Raw genomic sequence first — 7,246 nt, forward strand, 5'->3', positions numbered from 1 at the left:
CCATAAGTAGAATAATAGTCAATCAATAGAATCAGATTATGAAAGGGCAGATGATGTCATTACCAAAGAAGGAAAATAAAATAGCTATTACAAATATATTCCATATGTTCAAGAAAGTAAGGAAAGACATGAACATAGTCAGGATATAAATGAAAGATATAAATGTGTCCCAAATATAACTTCTGTATGAAATGATAATACATTGAGTATGATGAACATCAGATTTTATCCTGAGAAAATAACCCGTCAGCTTGATGAAACAGCAATAGAAATCATCCAAAGGCAACAAGAAACAAACAAACAAAAAAAAAAACTTAAAAAGACAAAAATGAGCACAGCATCAGTGATCTCTGGGATAAAATTGAGCAGTCTAATGCATAGATAATTGAACTACAAGAAGTAGAGGAGATGATGGTAGGACCAAAAAAACTTTTTTAAAAAAGTAATTACTAAAAATCATTCCAAATCCATAAGCCCTCAAACCCAAAAAATCTCAAAAAATAAAAAAACCCAAGGAGTAAAACAGAAAGAAAACAATATGGTACATCCAAATCAAATTGCTGAAAGATATTGATAAAGAGAAAGTTTTAAAAGCAATGTGAGGGGAAAAGTACACATCACATCCAGTAGAACAAAGATAAAGCTGATTTCTCTCCCAAAACTATGCAAGCCAAAATGCATTGGAATAACATATTTCAATTATTGGGAAAATGTCTTAGAGTGCTATTTCAAGTGAAAATATCTTTCAATAATAAATGTAAAATTAAGACCATTTTATATGATAAAAAGATCTGCCAAATGCCAGCAGATTTGTGCTGCTAGAAAGGTTAAAGGATTTTTTAGGCAGAAAGAAAATATACCAGGTAGAAATATAACTCTACACACAGAATGAATAGTACTGGAAATATAATAGCTGTCCCTAAGCAGAAACTGGCAGCCCAATGGGCTCTCATAGGACACCTGCTATGTAGCCATTTGGATGAGTAAGCCTCCTGAAACCTACTGAAAACAAATGTTCAATGTCTAAGCATAGGTTTTCATTTTGCATCTTTCCAATATTAATGAAATGTCAATATTTTACTTTAAAATAGTAGTTTTACTTAAATTATCTTTGCTTTTGTTTTACTTCATGCTGAAGTACATCCAGCCATTACAAATGAAATCTGTCATTTTATTTCCTGTGAGTTAAAGAAAAAATATATTTTTCCTTAAGAAACTATAGATGAGTGTAGGAAGCTTTTTGAGTTTGGGCTGTTTTCATGTATATGTATACATTTATTCTATACATGTCATATGAGAAAAGAAAATAACTTGATTTACTCTGTGAAGGAGTATTTTTTAAGGCTGAAAGCTAGGGAAATTCTTGATGAGGGCTTCTTAATATTCCTTTATGATTTGTGAGATCCTATGAACATTGTCATGGAAAATTTTGTTCTATCATTATCTCCATCTTCTCTGAGTTTGGGGAAGTAAAAGGCTTACCACCAAAAGCAAGATAGTTCATTGAAACAAATAAAGGATGCGGATTGCATCTATTTCCTGGGCTTTGGAGTCAATCTTTGTACCAGTTGTGTTCAACTTAAAATTTATGCTCCGAACATTCACTGCTGAATTGGAATGCTGGATGCAGTTTCCCTGGAAAGCAAAGTTGTAAATCATATCTAAGCGTCCCTGCCAGTCCATGGGAGCCTATTGAAACCATACATAGCAGCATATTTCTTTGGGGAATACACTAAACATAACATTTCAGAAAGTGCAAATATCCTGTCAACATTTCCTCACCTGTTCTTCTGTATCTATTCCACATATTCTGTTAGCCCTTCCTTGAACCCCTGACTATAAATCTTCTTAGCAGTATAAGTCAAATTAGGGATTTAAAATAAACACATCTAGCTGGCAATATTTCAAATATCCTAGGAACATTAAGGAAAACATTTTATGCATAATAGGAGGGTTTTAGCATAGAAGCATACATAAACAAAGCAAGCACACCTAACCCCTCAGATATATTCCTATGTACTGCCCATAAACAAACAACAGAAAAATGGGAAATAATGATTATCTAATTCACCAGCATTTGTCTTAGTGACTTTCTTATTTTTTATTTTACTATTAAAAAATAAAAGGTGGTGCGGTGATAGGGAAAGACAAGATTCTTTCTCAAATAAATTTGGAAAGAATTGGATTGACTCAAGTAAAGCAAGTTTCTAAACTTTGACTTCACTAGGTTAATGAATGTTGTCAGTAAGAGGGGCTCAGTTAGTATAGTATTGCCTGTACTTACTTGACTATCGTGGTGCCTCTTGCAGGACTAGTGGACTATGAACTATGTTTTGGGGATAATACTTTCATCTTATCTTCAAAGGGTCTCTGCTATGATTTGGACATGGTTTGAGTATATCTCCAGAGGTTCATGGAGGCTAAATCCTCCCTGTGGCAATATAGAGAGGTTCTGGAACCTTTAAGAGGTGAGACCTAATGAAAGGTCATTAGGTCATTGGTGGAGCACCTCAGAAGGGATTTATATTTCTCAGGGGACCCAGTTTAGTCCCTGAAAAAGTAAGTTGTTGTAAAGAGAGAGAGACAGAACCTGGCCCCTGTATCTCTCTTGCTCCTTGTTTAGCTATGAAATCCTTTCACACACTCCCCCATGATGCCATCTGCCATACTGGGATTTGGTCAGAAGGCCCTCACCAGAGGCTGAACAGATAGGGCTACCTTATCTTGAGTTTTCAGCCCTCAAAACTGTGAGCTAAATAAATATCTTTTATTCATAAATTACCCAATTTCAGGTATTCTGGTAAGCAACAGAAAATGATGATAATCTCTTCTACATCATGAAGGTTTTTCTTGAAAAATACCAGATATGGAGAATTATCTGGTCCTCAGGAAGTTTCTTTTGTACCATGTGCTGTCCATTTAGAATGCTGCTGCTCTACACCAATAATATAAGCCATGTATGGAAATTAAAATTTTCTATTAGACCATCAAATGACTATTAACTGCTTAAATTTAAATTACTTAAATTTAGGGGCTGGGTATATAGGTCAGTTTGTAGAGTGCTTACCAAGCATACATAAGGCCCTGGGTTCAATCCCTAGTACCACAAAAAAAAAAAAAATTAAATTTAAAATGTCTACATTAGAAAATAAAAGAAACAGTGAATTTATTTTAGTATGTTTTATTTAACCTACTATCTCAAAATATTATCATTACAAAACATAAGAAGTATAAAAATTATTAATTCATGAGCTATTTCACATTATTTTGCATCAAATTTTTGAAATCCAATGTGTACTTCATTCTTAAAACACATTTCAATTTCAACCATGCGTATTTCAAGTGCTCCTATGTGTGGCTAGTAGTTACCGCACTGGCTGGTGCAACTTTAGACTATTATACCATATACTGAGACATAATCTTTTATTTTAAACAAATCCAGTCACTAAAAATTTTAAATTTGAATCTGGGAATTTTACAGTATTCTTAGAAATCACATAATACAATTCTCTGAATTCTACAACAATATAATGAAATAGTGACAGAATTGGGATGCAGGTCTCTTGATGGCTAGGTTATATGCACCTGTGCTGAGAGCCATAGCCAAGTAGGAATGATTCATGGCATTTTTGGTTGAAAGGTGACAGCAGCAAGCCATTGAGATGATAATGATTATGTTAAGATGTGCATTCAATTGGAGATTAGACCCCTGCTGTCCGCCTAGGCCTGCTACTTTGGAGCTCTCTTGGGACTCCCAGAGAGTTCCCATTGGTTGGGGAAGTACGGTAGGAGGGAATTCCGGAGGAGGGATTTCCTGTTGGTGTAGTGTGTCCCGGGAGAAGGCCGCGTGCATGGCATTCGCGGGAGTTTTGGAAATAAAGTTTGTTCCTGCTTGAGTGGCTCCTGATTTTGTGCCCAGCCAGACTGCGGCACACCTGGCCCTGTTATACCATACTGTTTAAACGTTTTCCATTAAAATTTGAATTTATAAGAAGAATTTCTAACTTTATTTTAAAAATGATTACTAGAGAATTACTCTTAAAAATTGAATACTTCCAGAAAACTTAACACATGATCTTTACAAAAATTCAACTTGCAAACACATTTTTCAGACTATATCCACAGCAGAAAGTGATGCCACATTCTTGTTTTTTTAGTGCCAACATAAAATCAGGGCATATTTTGTAGATTAAATAGCAATTCTTTTTTTGGCGGTGGCGGGGGCAGGGGATGTATTCCAGGGATGGAACCCAAGGGTGTGTAACCATTGAACCACATCCACAACCCATTTTTATTTTTCAGACAGGGTCTCACTAAGTTTCTCAGGGCTTCCCTAAGTTGCTGAGGCTGGATTTGAACTTATCATCCTCCTGCCTCAGGCCTCCCAAGCTGCTAGGATTATAGCCGTGTGCCACCATACACAGCTAAAAGCAATTCTTGTCTACTGCTATATTTACATTGTATGAAAATGCAGCACAAACATATAATAAATTCAGGTTCTTCAACAAAATTAGTGATATACTAGTTCTTCATTTCTCTCAAGAAAATTGGGATCCAGTTTCAATTTATCTGCTTAGCTTTCATCCCGAAGCCCAATGATATCACTTACAACTTGAATTGTAAAACTCAGTTTTTTAATTTTTCCATTAAACCCATTAGGACCTTGGGAAAAATATAAATATTAAAATATTAAAATGCTAGTAGATGAATAAGCTAATTAAGATTTAATTAGCTACACATTTATTAAAACCACTTTTCCAGAGAAGATTGGAACATTTCACATCTATTTTGACTTTTTGCTAAAAAGTAGGTCTCTAATTTGCTAGTTTAAATTTATTACTCTAAATTCTAGCAGTAATAAATATTATGCATCCATGTGTGTACCAAATGAAAGCTATTTTGGTTAGAAAAGCCATACAATCAAAGAATAGGTGAGAACAAGGCAGGGGAAGCTCTATTTTTCACAGACAATGACAAATAAGCAAACAAGAAATATGCTTGTTTGGTAATCTTCCCAGTTGACATAAATTAACAGTGAATCAACATCCTGTCTTTAGCTACCACCTTGGCTATAAACAATCCATTAAAATCACAGTTAAAGTGGAGAACAGAAATTATGCTAGACAAATATATGATGCTGCTAAATGATCTGATTGTGATCATAAAACACTATGTGCAATTAAAACAAAATAAAACTCTTCTTCCACCCACTATAATTACTAGGCACCAACCATAAACCACAAACCATACTGCTGTCTCTGAATGCTACTTAGCATAAAACTAGGTTATACACCACACTGCAAACCTGCCAGGTGTTTCCTCCATGTGGCAGATTGTGTCCTTACCAAAGAGTAAGGTGGAAAAACTGAACCTATGAATAAGTAGTCCTTATTGCCAGTGTGGTAATCTTTTACTAGATTACAGAGGACTAGACCATGTTGGATAAAATCTTTGGGGAAGACACTAAGAGTAAATCATTGTATCCCATCTCTACTCCAAGCTTATGTATGGCCAGAGGACCATAAGACTGCCTCTTGGTTCTGTTGCCACTGGCTGCTCTGTTTCCTGTGGCAGTGTGTCTCAAAATCCAGTCCATGGAACATTTTCAATAATCATCTGGGAAGCTTGTATAATATTTGAATCCCAGTTTCACTCCAGAACCACTAAATCAGAATATTCAGGTGTGAAATCTGGAAACTGGCACTATAACAAGCTAGGTGATGATTATGGACATCAGAGTGTGACCGCTTCTGCAGTAGAGCCAAAGAGACAGAAAGAGAAACCTTTGTCAACCCTATTTTCTGAAAAACTTATGGTTCTTAATAGGATTGGAATCATCTCTAAATTGTAGCATTTTTTGGCCATCCAACAAACCTTCACATTCCCATGCCACAGCCAGAATTCTCCAAGGCTCTTAAATTTAGAAGAGGTTTGATGAAATATATGGGTAATCAGTATAGATCCTAGAGGTGGAATGAAATTAAGTTTAAAACAAAGCTTCTCTTCTTCAACTTCATACTCATATACCTGTTTAACTAAAAAAAGGTATAAAGAACTCTGGCCACCATCATTCATTTGAGAATGCCAAAGTCTCCTTAGTCTTCTTTCTATTTTGTATTCCAGAACAGATATTTCTTTTAAATAACCTTGGCATTAACTTGTCAGATTCCTTTAATGGTAAACCCTTATTTCAATTATGCATAACCACATTGAAGGTATAAGGGGAAGGAGATTAATACACTAATTTCTGACTAATTTCTAAAGAGGTCAGCTTCTCCCAGCAGCTGTAGATAGAAAACCAGCCAAACAACCTCAATGATGCTTCATGGGAAAATCATCTCTATATTTAAAATCATCTTCCTGGATGATATTTGTTATTTCAAAACTATTTTTTTAGTTTTATTGATTTTATTTTTAAATACACGACAGCAGATGTATTGCAATTCTTATTACACATATAGAGTACAATTTTTCATATCTTTGTATATAGAGTATGTTCATGCCAACTCATGCCTTTATACATGTACTTTGTGTTTTTTTGCATTACAATTCTTATTACACATATATACCACAATTTTTCATATCTGTTTATATATAAAGTATGTTCACACCCACTTCGTGTCTTCATACATGTACTTTGGATAATGATGTCCATCAAATTCCACCATCCTTGCTAATCCCCTGCCCCCTCCATTTCCCTCCCACCCCTCTTTTCTATCTAGAATTCATTTAATTCTCCCTTGCTCCCCCTCCCTACTCCACTATGAGTCAGCCTCCTTATATCAGAGAAAACATTTGGCATTTATTTTTTAGGGATTGGCTAACTTCACTTAGCATTATCTTCTCCAATGCCATCCATTTACCTTCAAATGCCATGATTTTATTCTCTTTTAGTGCTGAGTAAAATTCCATTGTATATATATGCCACATTTTTTTATCCATTCATCCACTGAAGGGCATCTACGTTGGCTCTACAGTTTAGCTATTATGAATTGTGCTATTTTTATGATTAGGGAAATAGCCTGGCAGTGATTATTCTATTACCTGTGCCTAGAACACTATTTCTAAATCTGTGCCTTTATAGACTCAAGTGTTTCTACCCAAGTTCATTTTTAGAAAACTATTTTAAAGAAATAAAATAATGCAGTGAACACTTCATATTAAAGGTATTCCCATAACAACAAAAACCAAACAAAGAAAAAAAATAGAACACACATTCAGTGATAAGGGGTTTGTTAAAAGACAT

The sequence above is a fragment of the Marmota flaviventris genome, chromosome 3, assembly GCF_047511675.1.
Source record: "Marmota flaviventris isolate mMarFla1 chromosome 3, mMarFla1.hap1, whole genome shotgun sequence".
Taxonomy (NCBI): domain Eukaryota; kingdom Metazoa; phylum Chordata; class Mammalia; order Rodentia; family Sciuridae; genus Marmota; species Marmota flaviventris.